This window comes from Littorina saxatilis, linkage group LG2, assembly GCF_037325665.1.
Source record: "Littorina saxatilis isolate snail1 linkage group LG2, US_GU_Lsax_2.0, whole genome shotgun sequence".
NCBI lineage: Eukaryota > Metazoa > Mollusca > Gastropoda > Littorinimorpha > Littorinidae > Littorina > Littorina saxatilis.
Window position 1 is genome coordinate 1,764,965 of NC_090246.1, and position 23,043 is coordinate 1,788,007.

General features: G+C 41.3%; 1 protein-coding gene across 1 annotated transcript in view; it reads left to right on the forward strand.

Moving 5' to 3' along the window:
- The first annotated feature begins 13,286 nt into the window (after positions 1–13,286).
- LOC138957614 (UDP-glucuronosyltransferase 2C1-like) overlaps positions 13,287–23,043 on the forward strand; it is an 87,918-nt gene continuing 78,161 nt past the window's right edge. The window contains exon 1 of the mRNA XM_070328702.1: positions 13,287–13,351. The gene's annotated coding sequence lies outside the window, so the exon portion shown is untranslated. The remainder of the gene's footprint in view (positions 13,352–23,043) is intronic.

A 23,043-nucleotide genomic window follows, 5' to 3' on the forward strand; every position in this document is an offset into this window, starting at 1 on the left:
ACAAAGCTAAACTCCACCGCATTGTTGCGACGGCTAGCAAGCTTGTTGGGCAACCCCAACGACAGCTGACCAGTCTCTACGAAGCTGCCATTAAGCGGAAAGCTCTCAAAATTGTCCGTGATCCGATCCATCCTCTCAACCCCTGTTTCGAAATTCTCCCTTCAGGTAAACGTTATAAGGTCCCTTTGGCACGCAAAAACCAGTTTAAAAAGTCATTCCTGCCTTCTGCAGTCACCATTTTAAATTCTTCTCGCATCACGTAGAGGCTGGTCGGCTGGGAAAAAACAAACAATGTGTACATGTGAAGGTGTGTGGGAAATATTTGTTAATGTGATTACTCGGCTGTGAAACCCAACTCCTGTGATATGAGAGGGTAAATTTACATAGTGCAATATCATATTTGATTGTATCCCTTTTATGTTTTATGTTTTATGTGTGTCGTCCTATACAATTGTTGTTATAATCGTTTACAGGCAGACAGGGTGTGCCGAAGAAAAATTTCCATTTTTATGTAATATTTTAATGGACAATAAAGTGCTGTTATTGTTATTGTTATTGTTATTGTTATACATGTACATAATTATTGAACCAACACACGCTCTAAACAAGGCCTCAGCAGAGAGAGAGAGAGAGAGAGAGAGAGAGAGAGAGAGAGAGAGAGAGAGAGAGAGAGAGAGAGAGAGAGAGTGAGAGAGAGTGAGAGAGATTATTTGCCCGTGACAAGAAGACACGGTTGAGTGAGAGCTGTTTGACACGGTTGATTAGCTACATCCACAGTCCGTTAAAGGTCAAGGGTCCATGAGTAAGTCAGATAACAAGTCACAGCATCGTCACGGCACAGCAGTAAAACACACAGGAGTTCACGGGTGACTGAACACTGGAGCCTAAGTCATACGTCTGCTCTCGCTGATCGCTCAGGCTAGAGGTTGCACTCATGTTATATGAAGTCTTATATCGCGCGCGTATCTCCAGACTCGGACTCAAGGCGCAGGGATCTATTTATGCCGTGTGAGATGGAATTTTTTTTTACACAATACATCACGCATTCACATCGACCAGCAGATCGCAGCCATTTCGGCGCATATCCTACTTTTCACGGCCTATTATTCCAAGTCACACGGGTATTTTGGTGGACATTTTTTTTTTATCTATGCCTATACAATTTTGCCAGGAAAGACCCTTTTGTCAATCGTGGGATCTTTAACGTGCACACCCCAATCTAGTGTACACGAAGGGACCTCGGTTTTTCGTCTCATCCGAAAGACTAGCACTTGAACCCACCACCTATAGGTTAGGAAAGGGGGGGGGGGGGGGAGAAAATTGCTAACGCCCTGACCCAGGGTCGAACTCGCAACCTCTCGCTTCCGAGCCAAATGGCGTTACCACTCGGCCACCCAGTCCTCCACTGTGCTTTTATGGATTACTCAAGTGCACTCGTGGATTATTGGCAAAGAAAGGGAACAGATCACAGGTGCTGCAACGTTTTCCCTATGTACAATTCCTTAAAACTAAAAGCGCAGTCCTTCTCCTGAAAACAGATCGCCTCACCCTCTTAGACGTAGCCTGGTCGCGTCAAGCGCTATCAAAACATTCATTTAATATGCCGGCCTGAAACAAAGATCTAGGAGATGTTATTGAGATGTTATGCGTCAATGGCGCAAGGCGCACTAGTAAATGAAACCCTGGGTATTCGTCTATTCTTGCGCGTTAGCCTAGCATTTTTCAAAGCGAGTGTCAGGTCAATTCATACGACCATACAGCTCACTTTTCAGCGTATTCAGGCAATTCAATGGACAATATTTCTTTGAAGTCAAAAATGTGGCCGGGCGAATCCGTTTTCTTTTCAGCCATGACAAGGCGGATCCTGGGTTTTTGAAGGCGTAATTTTTCAGACCGGATCAAAATCAATTCTCGACTCGGTTTTATCAAGAGTAAAGCACCATGTACACGCTCGCAAACATTTGAATCGTAGCTGTTTGGTTTGAGCGCTGTTTGAGCGGTGTTTTATTCAAAAGTTCTTAGAAACAATGTATAATGAGCATGTTTAGAATCAGCAAGAGACTACAAGTTTACAGTGGTGATCCTGCACCTGTTTGCTTTACACAAACCTTCCATTCCGTGTCAAACATTTTGTAAATCAAACATTAATCTGTACAGGCTTTTACATGGAAGTAGAGCACCCTTTTACATGGAAGTAGAGCACCCTTTTACATGGAAGTAGAGCACCCTTTTACATGGAAGTAGAGCACCCTTTTACATGGAAGTAGAGCACCCTTTTACATGGAAGTAGAACACCCTTTTACACGGAAGTAGAGCACCCTTTTACATGGAAGTAGAGCACCCTTTTACATGGAAGTAGAGCACCCTTTTACATGGAAGTAGAGCACCCTTTTACATGGAAGTAGAGCACCCTTTTACATGGAAGTAGAGCACCCTTTTACATGGAAGTAGAGCACCCTTTTACATGGAAGTAGAGCACCCTTTTACATGGTCACTTGCGAAAATTGCACACATGCATGCATATCCTGGCTCCCCGAAGTAAGCGTCCCTGCGTCCTATACGCACTAGAATCCAAAAACATGTACTGCAAATGTATTGTATGGGGAGATTTATATAGCGCTTAACGTTCTCTAAGCGCTTTACATATTAATTTCTGCCGTGTGCGATGGAATTTTTTACACAATATATCACGCATTCACATCGGCCAGCAAACCTCAAGCCTATTAGGGCGAGCATTCACCTTTCACGGCCTTTATTCCAAGTCACACGGGTAATTGGTGGACATTTGTATCTATGCCTATACAATTTTGCCAGAAAAGACCCTTTTGTCAATCGTGGGATCTTTAACGTGCACACCCCAATGTATGGAGGGGGTCCCGGGACGCAATTAACTTGATATGAGCGGGTCCTGGGACTCTCTCATTTCTTTTATCGTGCATACCGTAGATACTTCTTCAGACTGCAATCGTCAGCTATATTGTACACAGCACACTATGCGCGACCACAATGTTTTATAAGTACACTGGGACCTTTCGGCTTTTGACCCTTGGAACCCTCTAAAGTTCTGCAGTGGGGGTCCATGGACCCTCTAAAAATTGAAAGTGGGGGTCCCTGAGCTGCTTTCTGTGCAGACTGTGGAAGTTTTTGCTGAATTTATTTCGTAACTGACTCCTATGTCAAGGATAAGGATACTATTTTATAAAGTCCTGTGAGGTTACCCTCGTGGAAATTCGGGCTGCTTTCTCTATGTAGGAAAGCGAGCTGCCATACAGTACGGCGCTACCCATTTTTTTCCCCTGCATATCCTATGCGTGTTTTCATATTTCCGAGCCTTGAGACTTTGGCTGTGACCTTGGGATCTCTAACGTGCGTATGCGTGCACACGGGGGTGTTCGGACACCGAGGAGAGACTGCACAAAGTTGACTCTGGCAAATAAATCCCTCGTCGAACATGGGGATCGAACCCCAAATCATGCAATCTGAGAAACAAAAGAAAATGAAAAATAAATAAAAGTTCTGCAAAGATACTAGTCTGTTGATTGTTGGTAATTGTGCAAGTGGAAGGCTACTCACACGCCATGTAACAGCCTGGGCACATCTGTGGCGATCAGATCTCTGCTTGCATGTTAGCTTAGCATTTTTCAAAGAGAGTCCCGCCAAACCATACGTTCATACAGCTCGCATTCAATCGAACGGATACGATTTGAATTGTTGTCAACCTTTAAATGCCCCTTTTAATGCGAGCTGTATGGTCGTATGGTTTGGCGGGACTCTCTTTAAAAAATGCTAAGCTAACAACATTATTGAAATCAGTTTGGACCACCCCGGATCTGTGGTGGGGTATTTTTAAAGGTTGACAACAATAGACCTTTTTCGTATAACCTTTGCCCCCAGCGTTTCGACCAATCAGATTTTAGGGCACGGCAGCCTCTCTCTGATAACCGGAACTAGGGGGCAATAGGTGCCTGGCCTGAAATACCTCTTTCACTTTCGATGCTCGAAGATTACTTTGCCAGAGGATTACTTTGAGAAATTCTGCAAGAAAACGGATTATCTTGTTCAAAATCATGAACAAAAAGTCAAGGACATGCACGAAGGTATGGTTTGAAACGGCTATTGGTGGTATATGGACGAAAGACTTGGCTAACTTTCCCTGCATGAGCGAGGGTGCGTATCGCTAGCGCTACGTGTCATTTGTGCTGAGTGTCATTTGTCCTACGTGTCATTTGTGCTATGTGCCGCTATCGCTACGTTGATTAGTGCTACAAATAATTTGTCGATGAGTCGCTATCATTCGTTCATTATCACTACGTGTCGACAGCACTACATCTTTTAGCGCGACGTGTCATTATTGCTACGTGTCAATACCACTACTTACTGACGACTCTCTCTTTCTCATTTTTTCAGTCTCTCGCTCTCACTCGTGGTTTGTGTGTGTATATGTATGTCTGTGTATGTATGTGTGTGCGTGTGTGTGCGTGTGTCTGTCTGTTTCAGTGTGTGTGTGTGTGCCTGTGTGTGTATGTGTGTGTGTGTGTGTGTGTGCCTGTGTGTGTGTGTGTGTGTGTGTGTGTGTGACTCTCTCTATCTCTCTCTATCTCTCTCTCTTGCTCACTCGCTCACTCACTCTGTCTCTGTCTCTGTCTCTGTCTCTGTCTCTGTCTCTTTCCGTCTCTCTCTCTCTCTCTCTCTCTCTCTCTCTCTCTCTCTCTCTCTCTCTCTCTGTGGCCTTAATAATAAACCATTCTGAGTTCTGAGTTCTCTCTCTCTCTCTCTCTCTGCAAAGATTAAACATTTTCTAAATTTTGATGCGCGCAGAACATTTTTTCAAGCGCATGTGCAGTCTGGAATAGACTATGCATCAACCCTTTGGGATTCTGCAAGTGATGCAGCTTTAAGACCCCTAAAATCTTTGCACAGACGCGGAGTAAAAGTTGTTCTGCTGAAAAACAGCACCCTCTCTAATCATGACTACAAAAAAGCTGAAATTCTTCCACTTTCATCCAGACTAGCGTTTAACAAGGCAAGGTTTATGCATAAAATAGTTCTTGGACGTGTACCAGACTATTTAACTAAAAGAATATTATTAACTGAGACTTCATCAAGCCGCACGAAGAAACTAAATGTTCCCCTCCCTAGAATTGACTTGTATAAAACTAGTCTGGCATATTCAGGTCCATTTCTGTGGAATGGTTTACCAGTCTCTCTCAGACAGCCACTTTCTGTTGCCAGTTTTAGAAGACATACTTTTTTGTATATGCTTTCATCGTCGTGTGGCACTTAATGCCTCGATCAGGTACTGCTGTTTGATAAGTACATGAAGATCTACTAGTATAATCATTTCATTTCAGTTAAGTTTTTTTTTTATGATTATGTGTACAATGTGTACATGTGTATGTGTGTGTGTGTGTGTGTGTGTGTGTGTGTGTGTGTGTGTGTGTGTGTGTGTGTGTGCGTGCGTGCGTGCGTGTGTGTGTGTGTGTGTGTGTGTGTGTATGTGTGTGTGCGTGTGTCTGTGTGCGTGTGTGTCTGTATGTGCATGTATGTCTGTGTGTGTCTGTGTGCATGTGACCGTGTGTGTCAAAGTGTGTGTTTTAATGTATACCATTACCAATGACCATGTATGCTATGAACATTTTTTATTTATTTTTATTTTTTTTTAATTTTATTTTTCCTCTTTGTCTGATTTAATAACCATGTTTTTATGTTTTTGCTTTGCTTCTTCTTCTGCTTTAATATTATGCACTGGTTAGTTAATTCCCTCTTGGGCGAGGGCTGGATGAAAAAAGATCTTTGCTGTATCTACTCCATTACCCTCGAAAAATAAAGTTGGTTCGTTCGTTCGTTCGTTCGTTCGTTCTCTCTCTCTCTCTCTTCTCTCTCTCTCTCTCGCTCTCTCTGAAGGAATATTTTGTTGTTCCTTTCAATTTGCCAGAGATTTGTAATTTTCGGAAGAAAGTCTCTGCATGATTTTCAGTTGTTTCTTTCGGATTTTGATCTTTTTAGAAAAAAAGGGCTTTGTTTTTGACTAATTGTAAGACAGTGTTATTGCATATATTTGTAAATGGAAATATTGACACAAGGTATAACCGAGGATATTGAAACCTTTTCTTCTCTCCCAAATTCTTTTATGAAATGAGAGGGGGAGAGAGAGAGAGGGGGGGGATTGACAGACAGAAAAAGCGCGAGAAAGCAGAAGAGAGAGACAGTTAAAAGGGATGGAGGGTGCTTTTTATTTTATGGTTGGTTGGTTTTAGTTCTTAATGCACTGTTTTTGACAATAGTTTTCATTCGGTAAAAGCCAAATTCAATTACCGCTCTCTCTCTCTCTCTCTCTCTCTCTCTCTCTCTCTCTCTCTCTCTCTCTCTCTCTCTCTCTCTCTCTCTCTCTCTTCATTACACACACACACACACACCGCACACACACACACACGCACACACAAACGCATACGTACACACGGTATCGTACACACAAACTCACACACAGAAAAACATCCGTGTATGTATATACGGTATCATGCGAGAGAGAGAGAGAGAGAGAGAGAGAGAGAGAGAGAGAGAGAGAGAGAGAGGTAGAGAGTGGGGAGGGGGAAATCCAAGATTAAGGGTGGGTACGAAGTCAACGTAGTTGGCATCGCTGATAGCCGTGCCATTGCCAGACACGAAGTGACTCGAGCAGACTTCAATGGCACGACAAACCCCTGTCGTCGGATTGCTTGCACCCATCGCGTCCTTCGCTGTTACGCCTTCGCACTTGCACCCATCGGAAAGCCATACAATGACAAATTCTGTCCACCGTATTTCTCTTTCTTCATTCCACTGTTGCACTTGCAGTTGCAAACACAACAGTTTGCCTCGTCGTCTCCGCACTTGACTTTGCACCAAGCCTCGTTGTCGATTTTTCCTTTTGCCCCCTAGTTCCGGTAGATCTGACAATAAACTTCACAGCGCATGCGCCAAAATTTAAGTGAAAAAGGTCAATTCAAATCGTATCTGTTCGCATAAATGACAAACGACACCGACCGATTACAAAAACCAAGACGTCTCTTTTACCCTCTCTTTCAAAGTGAGGTCTCTGACGTCAAAAGCGAAACAAAGTTCGAGAAAACGTCATAATGCCAAAAATAGCGTCATGTCAGTACACATTCTGTCACTTAACTGCATGTCCCCCGAGGAGCTGGCCTAAAAGTTCGAGAACACGGTATGTCGACCTTGGCTACTTTCGTCATTCCTGCAGTAGAAAAATCTCGTGTGAGGTCTCTGCTAGGTCGTGCGTGTATCGGTATCATATCTCATTAAAGCTGTGGTCTATTTATGACTATCCGGGGCTACGAGGTTGACAAAATAGGGATGAAAATCATGTACAGAATTCTGTACAGCAAACGCTACCCGAAACCCCATCTATACGGCGTGTATGACCTTGAGAGCTTCAGTCAACGCTTGAATTTTGCAGTGGTAACATCCGGTTTGCTCTCTCAGAGCTGAGCATACTTGTCAAGAAGGATCGGGCAGAAAAATATACGACTTGGCAGGGATTCGAACTCAAGGCCTCGGGGCCTCAAAATGTCGGGGCCGATGGCCTAACCGCTAGGCCACTCCACCAGTGTTGTCAAAGATAGAAAAAATTATCATTTTATATCATTCTACGCTTGAATTACCATTCATGCGCTGCAAAAACGTAAAAATTGCCATTCAAATTTGCCTTTATTTGCAAACATGTTTCACGGAATCGCAGTACATGTTTACACCGTCATGCTACACGACATTCGCGCCATGCAAATAGCTGCAATATCTCTATTTACAACATGCAAGAAAAATGACAAGACCAGTAATTGAATCTCTCCAAAGCTCTGTGCAGTTGAAAACAGACATCAAAGAAATAGTTATACATGTATTCACTTGTGAACAGAGGGCGGATAGAGATATAAATCATACTGCTTCAAGAATAACATAACATGAATTCATATCAATGTTTTTCCTTTCAATTGGCGCAGTAGCCTAGTGGTTAGGACATCAGACACGAAATCCGGGGCGTTTATTTTTTCCCCTCTCTTGAAGATAAAATATGATCAGTCTTGAGAGAGCAAACCGGATGTTATCCCTGCCAAATTCAAGCGTTGACTGAAGCTCTCAAGGTCATACACGCCGTATAGGTGGGGTTTCGGGTAGCGTTTGCTGTACAGAATTCTGTACACGATTTTCATCCCTATCTTTTCAACCTTGTAGCCCCGGAAAGTCATAAATAGACCACAGCTTTAAGAGAAGGTTTCGAGTAATACCGCTTGAAAAATATGAACCGCGAGGAGCCGGCGTGATGCAATGCAATGACAAAAAGAAAGAAAAAAACTAGTTGTCCATGTTCTTAACGGCGGTGTCAACTTTCAGAATCCGGATATTTAATGCAAGAAATGTTGCGCCATTTTTAAGCTTCTCCTATGATCAGATTACGAAAAAGGACAATAACCAGTCGGCCATCACGCCTTGTGTAACGGTTTGGTGTGTACGTACTCTACGGTCTCTGCTTGGGTGACGAAAGACTTGGCTCGAGGGGAAACGTTGTCAACACGGTGGCCGTGAACTCCAGGCTGTGAATGTCATTTAGTCTGAACTTTGCACTCGCTGGAGGGGCCACTTTGCAAAGTAGATCTGTACCTCAACTTGACCAACCTTGACCGCTCTCGGCCAACACCACATCCAAACTCTTTCAGCGATCACTTTGAGAAGTATCTCAACACCCCCACCACCACTACCGCTACTTTCATCCTTTGTATAAGTTATTTACTACACGTGTAATAAATATGTTATTTTATGCTATGAAAAAGCCGTTTGGCTCATAACCACCATAATTTACACACGTGTAAGAAACGTGTAGTTAATCATTTCTTACACGTGTATGAATTGTTTCTTACACGTGTATTGATCATTTCTTACACGTGCATGAAATATTTCCTACACGTGTATTAATCATTTCTTACACGTGTATGAATTATTTATTACACGTGTATTAATAATTTCTTACACGTGTATTAATAATTTCTTACACGTGTATGAATTATTTATTACACGTGTATGAATTATTTATTACACGTGTAATGGTTATGAACCAAACGGCTTTCCATAATAGAGAGCTGTGCATGTAACGGTCGTTGAGTCGGTTCGCCATTGAAAGCCGCTCAATACCTTGAGAACTGGCCGGGCTAGGCAAGGCCAAAAAGGGTAACTGTTCTGTTCCACCCTGGTGAACAGCGCGCATTTGAGTTTTGGTATGAGTCCAAGACGAGGGGCGGTCGATATCCCAAATCAAAGCCTGGAGAGATCTGAGATGTTGAACCCTATAATGGTTTGCATGGCAAGGACTGTGCCTTCTCGCTTTATTAAACCAGCGGCGAGGTACCGACTCGCCCCCCTTCCATCTCGATCGCCCCCTCCCATCTCGCCCCCTCCCATCTCGCCCCCTCCCATATCGCCCCCTCCCATATCGCCCCCTCCCATCTCGCCCCCTTCCATCTCGCCCCCGCTTTGTAGATCATATGCAGGGAAGCCTAGGTTTTTGTGTTTGTTTTCTTGCTTGCAAAACATAAAACTTTGTACAGCGGAACCCCTTTTAAAAAACCCTTCGATTTAAAGAACGCGCAGTTTTTTTCTTTCAACAATAACATTTCTTCCGGTGGAAAGTGTAGAAGAGAGCGAAAAGGAGAGGAGAATAATAACAAGTCGCGTAAGGCGAAACAACAACATTTAGTCAAGCTGTCGAACTCACGGAATGAAACTGAACGCACTGCATTTTTTCACCAAGACCGCATACTCGTAGTTTCGTCAGTCCACCGCTCGTGGCAAAGGCAGTGAAATCGACAAGCCAGAATAGTGCGGTAATGGTCGCGCTGAGTAAGATAACATGTTTTTCTGTATCTCTATTCTTTTTAGCGTACTGAGTTTGTTTTTAATCCAAACATATCATATCTATATGTTTTTGGAATCAGGGACCGACAAGGAATAAGATGAAATTGTTTCTAAATCGATTTCGGACAATTAATTTTAATCATATTTTTCATATTTTTAATTTTCAGAGCTTGTTTGTAATCCAAATATAACATATGTATATGTTTTTGGAATCAGAAAATAACGCAGAATAAGATAAAATTGTTTTTGGATCGTTTAGAAAAAAAGATTTTTTAATGACAAGTTTCCGATTTTTAATGACCAAATTCATTAATTATTTTTTAAGCCACCAAGTTGAAATGCAATACCTTCTTCTTCTTCTTCTTCTGCATTCGTGGGTTGAAACTCCCACGTACACTCGTGTTTTTTGCACGAGTGGAAGTTTACGTGTATGACCGTTTTTTACCCCGCCATTTAGGCAGCCACTATACGCCTTTTTGGGAGGAGAAATGCAATACCAAAGTCCGGCCTTCGTCGAAGATTGCTTTGCCAAAATTTCAATCAATTTGATTGAAAAATGAGGGTGTGACAGTGCCGCCTCAACTTTTACAAAAAGCCGGATATGACGTCATCAAAGACATTTATCGATTTTTTTTTAAAAAACCCGGGGATATCATTCCTAGGAACTCTCATGAAAAATTTCATAAAGATCGGTCCAGTAGTTTACTCTGAATCGCGCTACACACACACACACACACACACACACACACATACACATACACCACGACCCTCGTCTCGATTCCCCCCTCTATGTTAAAACATTTAGTCAAAACTTGACTAAATGTAAGAAAGAAAAGGGCCACCGTTAGGGAGGGATGGTAGTCGCACTCTAGCTCCCGAAGAAGACCATATTATTGCATTGACCATTTTCTCGCCGTCTCTGTGTGTTCCGCAATACGTTGGTCGTGTGTGTGCGACATCAGCGAAGGCCAGTGCGTTGGTCGCAGCGATACTCGTTGGTTGAGTTCGCGAGGGTGTGTCACATGCGAGCTCCAGTGTTGTTGCCTGCGTCAATACATACACATAGGCAGTCACTAGAGTTACCCCAGGGTACGAGCCTGCGTTGAGCGACTCGATTGGTGGGGGCGTAACACCGAAGTTTTAACGCTTGGTTTGCGGGGTTCTCGCGCTACAGGCACCGGGAGCAACCAGACTCGTTTTAACCCCTTACAGCTCAGAGAGAGGATATTTGTTCCTGTCGCACAGGGTGATCACTATTAGGGACTAGCTCAAAGACTCAAAGACTCAAACTTTTACTATCCTTATAAAAACACAGAAACTTGCCATGCAGTGTCCGGCTTTTTGTAAAAGTTGAGGCGGCACTGTCACACCCTCGGTTACAGACATAAAATACATCACATTTACTAAGAAGTAAGAATTGTACTAAAAACCAACACTAAAACATATCACATTTACTAAGAATTGAGAGTTGCACTAAAACAGCTGTGATGATTTGCTAACGCCTTACAGCTGGGCCGACCGTTCGCAATTTAGCGACAGCATAATTTTCTCAGCCATGACGTCACTTGACTTGATTTAATTGTCCAATGAAGAATGGATGTTTAGCTTTTGTCTGAGAAAGAATGCCAGTCAATTGGTCTACTGGTTCAAAAGATTATTAGCTGGTCAAGACCGGAACTAAGATTTTAATGGGCTGATTGTACATCAGTATAGCAACACAAGTCCGATAGGAATCTGGAAGTAGAACGGATGGGACGGAAAGGGATTTTATTTGTCAAGCCCTCTTAAATTACTAACGACCTACTTCCTCCACTTTAAATGCTGCTCATAGGCCAATATTTGCCTTCTACAAGTCCTAATACTTTTAACATCTAGTCAAGTTTTGACTAAATGTTTTAACATAGAGGGGGAATCGAGACGAGGGTCGTGGTGTATGTGTGTGTGTGTGTGTGTGTGTGTGTGTGTGTGTGTGTGTGTGTGTGTGTGGTGTGTGTGCGGGTGTGTGTGTGTAGAGCGATTCAGACTAAACTACTGGACCGATCTTTATGAAATTTGACATGAGAGTTCCTGGGTATGATATCCCCGGACGTTTTTTTCTTTTTTTCGATAAATGTCTTTGATGACGTCATATCCGGCTTTTTGTAAAAGTTGAGGCGGCACTGTCACACCCTCATTTTTCAATCAAATTGATTGACATTTTGGCAAAGCAATCTTCGACGAAGGCCGGACTTCGGTATTGCATTTCAGCTTGGTGGCTTAGAAATTAATTAATGACTTTGGTCATTAAAAATCTGAAAATTGTAAAAAAAATAATTTTTTTTATAAAACAATCCAAATTTACGTTTATCTTATTCTTCATCATTTCCTGATTCCAAAACCATATACATATGTTATATTTGGATTAAAAACAAGCTCTGAAAATTAAAATAATTAAAAATTATGATCAAAATTAAATTTTCGAAATCAATTTAAAAACACTTTCATCTTATTCCTTGTTGGTTCCTGATTCCAAAAACATATAGATATGATATGTTTGGATTAAAAACACGCTCAGAAAGTTAAAACGAAGAGAGGTACAGTAAAGCGTGCTATGAAGCACAGCGCAACCGCTACCGCGCCAAACAGGCTCGTCACTTTCACTGCCTTTTGCACTAGCGGCGGACTACGTTCAATTTCATTCTGTGAGTTCCACAGCTTGACTAAATGTAGTAATTTCGCCTTACGCGACTTGTTTTTCTGTTCTTAACCTGACCGGGAAACAATGTTGCAAGACCTTCATTCTACCACAGTGCTTGACACCTGTGAAAAGAATAAGTTACACAAAAGTAGTGTTTGAGACGAAGATCTGCCTATGTCATGACCCCGAAAGAAGGTCTGATGCGGAAAAAATACCGGCTGCTGAACAATCCTTCTCATTGCGGTCAATGCGCATGCGCCAATCTTGGACTTAAAAAATGCGACCCTTTGACCGAACGAACCATGGGTTAGGGTTAGGGTTAGGTTGTTCACGACCTGAATAATCTCCCCATGTTAGCGCATGTGAGAACTTCCCCTTATTTATATTTTTCCGGGGAGCGGCGAAACTGTGTTAATCCAAAAACAAATGGACCGCCAACGTTCCAAAAAAATAGAATAAAGAATGTGCGAAAGAATGTGTATGAGTGCGCCTTGAGTCGCCTTGTGGTAAGATATGTGCGCGTTATAAATTCTCGTATTATTATTATTATCATAAAGATTGCAAAATATCAAAGCGATGTGTTCAAATGTACCGCGTTAAGTTAACCTTGCCTGGACAGGTTCGTGCATATAGCAGTGTTATTGATTCCGGCTCCTGTGGTCAAGCGGTGGCTGTGTCTTTGCATGACTCGCTCCTTATACCATGCTCACCGCTTTTACATGTTAACACGCGCCGAAACCGGCTGGATTTTTTTCACGGTTATTCTCAATTCTGGTGAGTTTGTTTTTTAACTTCTCGTAGATTGTTTGAGTTTCTCTTGTATGTTTATGTGGAACGTATTGTGTCGTTTGTTTTCTTCACGTGTTAAGCTGTTTTTCTTGTGGAAAGGGACAGGTGACAACTGTGATACCGCTGTTCTAGCATGATCGAGACTGGGGTGTTTGCTAATAGGACTACTCTAGCTCTGTTGTCAGGCATCCAAATACGGTCTTCGGAGAGAAACGATGTCTTATTTAATGAGATATTTGATTGATTTAATAAAATTATTTAACACTTTTTTTAATTTAATGTTGGTTTAATGAGCGTTTTGTGTGTTGTTGTTTTTGTTGTTGATGACATACAAGACCGAGAAAACTGTTTGTGTTATTATAGTGTTATGATTATCTTGAAACGTGTAATTGTTGCACTTACCCCCGAAAACAAATTAGATTTGCGTACGTTGTACTTTCATTGCTGAAAGGAAACGTACCTTACGGAAAATATTTTCTGCGTACAGTTTAACATAGCGGTGATTTTCAGGAAGTTTGTTGGACAAAAATGTGGTTGAACTTGAAGACATGCCAGCATGTTGTTTTACTACATTGCAATAAGAAATACACAGTTCCGTATTCATGAGCAAGAATTTGCTGCTCCACAAAAAAATGTTTTCTCCAAAATACCATTCAATAAGACAAAAAAATGGGGTGTGAGGAAGTTTGAACACTATAGTATCCGTTAGAGTTTTACAGTGATACTTGCTATGAAAGGACACCCTTGGGACCAGCCGCCAGAAATGTCCGTACATTGCAGGTTGCCTGTCATAACAGGTATAGTTTGGTAAAGATCATACACAGAAAGACTCTCATCGGAGGGACCTTATACATCGCAGGTACCAATCTATTTTGACCGAATGTATTTATGGTAATATTTCCTGAAGTGAAGTAAGAAATATATAGGCCTACCAGTTTCATGAGTTTAACATCGTCAGATGTTTTTCTGTGTCGTGTGCATCTCACCTTGTAAAGGGTAAGGAAAACACACACACCAATGAACGAATCTGGTGATGAAACAAGACAAATGAGTAGAGAAGATGTTAAATGAGAAGAAAGATAAAAGAATGTACAGTCTGAAAAGAAAGAAAGAAACCCCCCAAAAAGCAAGAAAGGAAACAGAGAGAATGATATACTAAAACAAATTATTTAAAAAACGCGAACAGAAAATAGTTCCAACAAAAATTCCTTTACTTTAAAATAACACCGGTATTCTCAATCAGCAATCGTTGAATTTTGACAAACAATAAACTACTTGAACAGTATTGCAAGTTTTGCAGATGATTAGAGGTTTAATGGCGCCATTACATCGACTGACAAAAGACAACAGATCGAACTCGACATTCATATGTCATTCCCGCCCAATCTCATTAAGTACAAGCGTTTGAATGATTTGTTATCAGTACTGAGTCTTGAGTTTCGGTCTTTTGCCAAAAGTTTCGGCATTGAAATGTTTGCGGCGGTGTCACTGACGAACTGAAACCTCTGCTGAACAATCCTTCTCATTGCGGTCAATGCGCATGCGCCAATCTTGGACTTAAAAAATGCGACCCTTTGACCGAACGAACCATGGGTTAGGGTTAGGGTTAGGGTTAGGGTTAGGGTTAGGTTGTTCACGACCTGATTAATCTCCCCATGTTAGCGCATGCGCATTGACCGCAATGAGACGGATTGTTCAGGCAGAGTTTTCAGTTCGGGACACCAGTATTCTTCGTAGGAGACAACCTTGTTTGCAGAACGTCTTTAGTTAAAGACCCACCGGCACGGGTGGCCTAGTGGTAAGGCGTCCGCCCCGTATCGGGAGGTCGTGGGTTCGAACCCCGGCCGGGTCATACCTAAGACTTTAAAATTGGCAATCTAGTGGCTGCTCCGCCTGGCGTCTGGCATTATGGGGTTAGTGCTAGGACTGGTTGGTCCGGTGTCAGAATAATGTTACTGTGTGAGACATGAAGCCTGTGCTGCGACTTCTGTCTTGTGTGTGGCGCACGTTAAATGTCAAAGCAGCACCGCCCTGATATGGCCCTTCGTGGTCGGCTGGGCAAACAAACAAACAAACAAACAAACAAACAAACAAGCAAAGTTAAAGCCCCACTCCGCCTCGTGACAATAGTTGGCCTCACTGTCTCAGGCTTTTACACGAGATAAGACCATACCATCCCTCCCAAGAAGCCACAAGTACAAGACACAGGTCCGTAATCACTCCACTTGGACACATACCCAACATCAACATTGTGACAAGCTCCTGGGAGGATGGTCTTATCCTGTGTACAAGCCTACACAGAAAAAAAAGAGAAAAAAACCTGGACAGACCTGTGTCAGTGCACGTGATCACTTAGACAAAAAGAAAGGCGCACGAACCTTACAAAACAGAAAGGTGTTAATAAATTGACACCCGTGTCAGAAAACGTGCAGAGAATATAGATGCGCAAACACTCGGACACATACATGTATGCGATAATGGAACGGCAAGCCATGGAAGACCAATATATATATATTTATTTATTTATATGGGAGATTTATATAGCGCTTGACGTTCTCTAAGCGCTTTACATATTAATTTCTGCCGTGTGAGATGGAATATTTTTACACAATATATCACGCATTTACATCGGCCAGCAAATCTCAAGCCATTACGGCGAATATTTACTTTTCACAGGCCTTGGAGTTGAGTGCAAGCAATCATGTTTGACATGATGACGATAGTTAGCTGGGGAGCATCGGGTAAATTCTTCCCCCTAACCCGCGGGGGGCTAGTCAGAACTCTACGGACATTAAGACTTACATCTGAGACACACAAATCCCCCGCGTAACGGTGATAGACAGGCTTAAAGGCACCGCTCCTTCTCATGGAAACAACGTAGCTAGCTGCTCTGGGAGCAATGGAAGACCTGGCAGTTAGGGGGCAATGGAATACCTGGCAGACTATCCTCGGTGTCCGAACACCCCTGTGTGCACGCATGCGCACAATAAAGTTCACAGCCAAAGAATACACTCATGCAGGGGAAAAAAAAGGGTAGCGCCGTATACTGTATGGCAGCTGGCTTTCCCTGGAGAGAAAGCAACCCGCGATTTTCCATGAGGGTAACCGCCAAGGACTATACTAAATCTTATCCGTATCCTTATTTTATTTTATTCTTATCCGTATCCTTATTTTATTTTATTCTAATCCTTATCCTTATTCTATGTGTAAACCTGCCCGAATCGAAAGAGATTTACAAGAAAGAAAGTGCACTTTAAACAAACAGTTGTGAAGCAAACAATTTTGAGATTGACACAGTTGCGAGGCATCTGAAGATAAAATCAACAATTCAGATAACAGGATATTATTAGTCGGAATATTCAGTCGCACTAGCAGCTCTCTGAAGATCGAACGAGCTTTTTAGCGCTTGCCAAGACCATACATTTGACCTGACACTCGCCAAGATTCAATAAATGTTGAGACGTGATCGGTAAATTCATGTTCGTTCTCGCGAGTGTCTGGGTGAGGGTTTCTATGGCGGCTTACTATCGCCAAAACCTGAGGTCACCAGTTTCACGTGAAAATTTCAATTATCACGTGTTCTGTGTAATTCACAGCAATGATGTTAACTGACAGTGTTAATTACTCATTTTTAGTTTTGTCCTCGGCTTAAAATAGCCCCAATGCAACAATGAAACATGAACACCTGATAATTAAACACGAACATCTGATAATTAAATATGAACACCCGATACATGAATTAGACATGAATACTTAACAATGAATCATGATCACTTGATGATTACAATTTTACGTGAAAATTAATATGTTTCAATTCTGGCACACTTCCAGACGAACTATTTGAGCCAAAACTGAAAGTTAAACGTTATCTGGGTAAGAAAATTAGTAATTTTTGTTACACTGATAATTGCAATTTTCTCGTGAACATTTCAATTTTCACATGAACATTCTAATTATGTGGTTTTGGCGCTAGTAAGCCGTCATAGATTTCCGAGACAATTTAGTGGCGAGGACCTTATCAGCAACGTCACTCTGAATTGAAGGCCAAGATTTACTGCTGTTCGGTAAACATTTTGTTAACAGGAGAATGCAGACTTCTGCACGCCTTTAAAAACAATATATATTTAAAACAAGTCGCGCAAGGCGAAATTACTACATTTAGTCAAGCTGTGGAACTCACAGAATGAAACTGAACGCACTGCATTTTTTCACAATGACCGTAGTCCGCCGCTAGTGCAAAAGGCAGCGAAAGTGACGAGCCTGTTTAGCGCGGTAGCGGTTGCGCTGTGCTGCATAGCACGCTTTGAGCCTCTCTTCGTTTTAACTTTCTGAGCGTGTTTTTAATCCAAACATATCATATCTATATGTTTTTGGAATCAGGAACCGACAAGAAATAAGATGAAATTGTTTTTAAAACGATTTCGGAAATTTAATTTTGATCATAATTTTTATATTTTTAATTTTCAGAGCTTGTTTTTAATCCGAATATAACATATTTATATGTTTTTGGAATCAGAACATGATGAAGAATAAAATAAAAGTAATTTTGGATCGTTTTATAACAAAAAACATTTTATTACAATTTTCAGATTTTTAATGACCAAAGTCAGTAATCAATTTTTAAGCCTCCATGCTGAAATGCAATACCGACGTCCGGCCTTCGTCGAAAAATGCTTGGCCAAAATTTCAATCAATTTGATTAAAAAATGAAGATGTGACAGTGCCGCCTCGACTTTTACAAAAAGCCGGATATGACGTCATAAAAAACATTGATAAAAAAAAAATGTCTGGGGATATCATACCCAGGAACTCTCATGTAAAATTTCATAAAGATCGGTCCAGTAGTTTACTCTGAATCGCTCTACACACACACACACGCACACACACACACGCACACACACACACACACACACACACACACACACACACACACACACACACAGACAGACAGACAGACAGACAGACACACACACATACACCACGACCCTCGTCTCGATTCCCCCCTCTATGTTGAAACATTTAGTCAAAACTTGACTAAATGTGAAAAGAAGAAGATGTGATATGATGATTGCAACAGCTTAAACATAATAAAGCCATGTGCAGATTTTCGACATTATCTCTCAGTATAACTATGTAACAGCCTGGAAAAATCTGTGGACATTTACATGATTACGTGATGTACACAAACCGACGTTTCACTTACGTGAATCCATTTACGGTTGAAATGCCGTGAAACTCGTAGGCTGTAACGCGTTTCTTTTTAATCTGGTGCAGGTCTAGTGCATGAAGTCATGTTTCTTTAGACCGTGTAGGCAGTTGAAGAATTCTATAGGGGATTTTCATCACATTTCATTCATATTCAAGATGTCTTCTTCAAACAAACCTGGAAAATGTATATAGGGCTTTTCATCACATTTGATTCATGTTCAAGTTCAGATCTCTTCTTGAATAGTAAAGGTAGGGTTTTCATCACATTTGATTCATGTTCAAGTTCAGATCTCTTCTTGAATAGTAAAGGTAGGGTTTTCATCACATTTGATTCATGTTCAAGTTCAGATCTCTTCTTGAATAGTAAAGGTAGGCTTTTCATCACATTTGATTCATGTTCAAGTTCAGATCTCTTCTTGAATAGTAAAGGTAGGCTTTTCATCACATTTGATTCATGTTCAAGTTCAGATCTCTTCTTGAATAGTAAAGGTAGGCTTTTCATCACATTTGATTCATGTTCAAGTTCAGATCTCTTCTTGAATAGTAAAGGTAGGGTTTTCATCACATTTGATTCATGTTCAAGTTCAGATCTCTTGTTGAATAGTAAAGGTAGGGTTTTCATCACATTTGATTCATGTTCAAGTTCAGATCTCTTGTTGAATAGTAAAGGTAGGGTTTTCATCACATTTGATTCATGTTCAAGTTCAGATCTCTTCTTGAATAGTAAAGGTAGGGTTTTCATCACATTTGATTCATGTTCAAGTTCAGATCTCTTGATGAATAGTAAAGGTAGGGTTTTCATCACATTTGATTCATGTTCAAGTTCAGATCTCTTCTTGAATAGTAAAGGTAGGGTTTTCATCACATTTGATTCATGTTCAAGTTCAGATCTCTTGATGAATAGTAAAGGTAGGCTTTTCATCACATTTGATTCATGTTCAAGTTCAGATCTCTTCTTGAATAGTAAAGGTAGGCTTTTCATCACATTTGATTCATGTTCAAGTTCAGATCTCTTGATGAATAGTAAAGGTAGGGTTTTCATCACATTTGATTCATGTTCAAGTTCAGATCTCTTCTTGAATAGTAAAGGTAGGGTTTTCATCACATTTGATTCATGTTCAAGTTCAGATCTCTTGATGAATAGTAAAGGTAGGGTTTTCATCACATTTGATTCATGTTCAAGTTCAGATCTCTTGTTGAATAGTAAAGGTAGGGTTTTCATCACATTTGATTCATGTTCAAGTTCAGATCTCTTGTTGAATAGTAAAGGTAGGGTTTTCATCACATTTGATTCATGTTCAAGTTCAGATCTCTTGTTGAATAGTAAAGGTAGGGTTTTCATCACATTTGATTCATGTTCAAGTTCAGATCTCTTGTTGAATAGTAAAGGTAGGGTTTTCATCACATTTGATTCATGTTCAAGTTCAGATCTCTTGTTGAATAGTAAAGGTAGGGTTTTCATCACATTTGATTCATGTTCAAGTTGAATAGTAAAGGTAGGGTTTTCATCACATTTGATTCATGTTCAAGTTGAATAGTAAAGGTAGGGTTTTCATCACATTTGATTCATGTTCAAGTTGAATAGTAAAGGTAGGGTTTTCATCACATTTGATTCATGTTCAAGTTGAATAGTAAAGGTAGGGTTTTCATCACATTTGATTCATGTTCAAGTTGAATAGTAAAGGTAGGGTTTTCATCACATTTGATTCATGTTCAAGTTGAATAGTAAAGGTAGGGTTTTCATCACATTTGATTCATGTTCAAGTTGAATAGTAAAGGTAGGGTTTTCATCACATTTGATTCATGTTCAAGTTGAATAGTAAAGGTAGGGTTTTCATCACATTTGATTCATGTTCAAGTTGAATAGTAAAGGTAGGGTTTTCATCACATTTGATTCATGTTCAAGTTGAATAATAAAGGTAGGGTTTTCATCACATTTGATTCATGTTAATAATAATAATAATAACGATTACTTATATAGCGCGTAAACCTCGTGGTGACGAGCCCAGAGCGCTTTACACTTACACAATCATAATACAAACAAGGAAAGAGAACTAAATCCGAATAAATTCAAACATGGTCACACACACCCACACACGCACGCACACACACACGCACACACACACACACACACGCGCGCGCACACACTCACACACAATCTTTCTTTCGTCATTGTCAATGTTCAGGTAACCCGCAATGTCATTCCATGTACGCATACGTTATTCTAGTACAACACACACAGGCACATACACATCCTCATGAACGCCACACTTTAGTATATAATACACGTGGCAGCGCCGATGACTCACCGATCATGGGACGGCTCCTTCAGAGGTCTAACTTAAACATGTGTGTTTTGAGGGCTGTTCTAAAGGCAGATGGTGACTGGGAATCCCTAATGCTCCGGGGGATTTTCTCCCAGACAAGAGGTCCCTGGTACTTGAAGGATCTCTCAAATCCATAGTTAGTTGATTTTCTGTTTCTTTTTGGTTTACTAAGTACATTGGTATCTGTTGCAGAGCGAAGAGAGGAGAGGTTTGAATATTTTGATAACATCTCAGAGAGATAAGCAGGTCCTGTACCATGAAAGAAAGAGAAACAAATGCATGCAATTTTGTATTGAATACGACTTCTTACAGGCAGCCAGTGAAGGGATCTCAAAACAGGTGTGATGTGGTGTCTTTTAGGGGTCTTTGTGATTAATCTAGCGGAGTTGTTCTGTACTTTCTGCAGTTTTTCAATGAGATAGTCAAATGAACCAGAAAGAAGGGCATTTCCGTAATCTAGCCTTGAAAGAACGAGAGAGCAAATGAGGGTTTTTGTAGCATCGGAAGAAAGGCAGTGGCGGATGGAGCTAATTTTTCTCAGTTCATAGTAGGCATTTCTACAGACAGTGGAGACTTGTTGTTTGAAGCAGAGAGTTTCGTCGAAGATGACACCGAGGTTTCGTACTTGAGAAGCCAACTGAATATCAGTTCCAGCTATAGAGATTTGGGCAGGAAGGGATGGTTCTTTTTTAAGAGAAGGGGGTACAACTAGCATGATCTCGGTCTTGTCGTCATTAAGTTTCAATTTATTTTCGGTCATCCACAATTTCAAGTCAGAGATGCAGTTCTTAGTTGTCTCGATTGTGTTGGGGAGGTCAGTAATAGGGCCAGATTTTTGTAACTGAGTGTCATCAGCAAAGCTTTCATAGGAAACAGAGTGGCGAGAGATGACATTAGATATTGGTTTCGTGTACATGATGAATAGCACCGGGCCAAGTACAGATCCTTGGGGGACACCGAAAGTCAACGGGGATGGAGCAGATTGGAAGCCGTCAATGGAGACTATCTGAGAGCGGTCTGTGAGGTAGGACTTAAACCAAGCTAAGGCAGTGTGGCAAATACCAAAAGAATTGTGAAGTCTTGTCAGGAGAACGGAGTGGTCAATAGTGTCAAATGCTGCCGAGAGATCTAATAGAGAAAGGACAGACACATGCTTTTGATCGAGAGCTAAGAGAAGGTCATTTGCAACTTTGATGAGAGCGGTTTCTGTTGAGTGGCCAGCCCTATACGCGGACTGATGGGGGTCGAGGAGCTTGTTCTGGGTGAGGTGCCCAATGATCTGAGAGAGAACTATCTTTTCAAGTAATTTCGAGAAAAAAGGAAGATTTGAGACGGGTCTGAAGTTTTTTAGGCAGTTAGGGTCTAGGGAAGGTTTTTTAAGCAGAGGGCGGACTACCGCCGATTTGTATACAGATGGGAAGATCCCGGTGGCCAGCGAGTCATTGACGATACCGGTAATGCATGGAACTAGCGCATCAATACACTGGTTGAGAATGCACGAGGGCAATGGGTCAAGCTCACATGTCTTACGGTTGGATTCAGCAATTTTTTCTCTGACAAAACATTCTGACACATGGTGAAAACCCGAGAAAGATGTTCCTGAGAATTTTTTCTCTGTGAATTTGCTGGTGGTAGAGGTTAGCTGAGAGTCAAGTTCTTCTCGTATTGTCTGTACTTTAATTCTAAAGTAATCGGAAAATTCACAGGGTAGACGACTTGGAGTGTATATGGTCGGGAGAGGACAGTTTTTCTCTTTACCAAGCAGACTATTTGTGACAGAATACAGCTGCTTCATAGTCTTAGCTGCGAGTACCTGGGCTGAGTTATATGCAGTTTTGGCAGCTTCAACAAAGCGATTAACCTGGTGTTTAGCTCTGTTAAAAATCTCTGTGTCGATGTACGTGCTCGACGGTCGCAGCATGCGGCGTTCAGCTCTGCGTCGCTCCTGCTTCAGTGGCCGCAGCTCATCAGCGACAGCGCTATACCATTCACATGAGTTAGGGTTAGGGTTTAGGTTGAATAGTTGAATAGTAAAGGTAGGGTTTTCATCACATTTAATTCATGTTCAAGTTGAATAGTAAAGGTAGGGTTTTCATCACATTTGATTCATGTTCAAGTTGAATAGTAAAGGTAGGGTTTTCA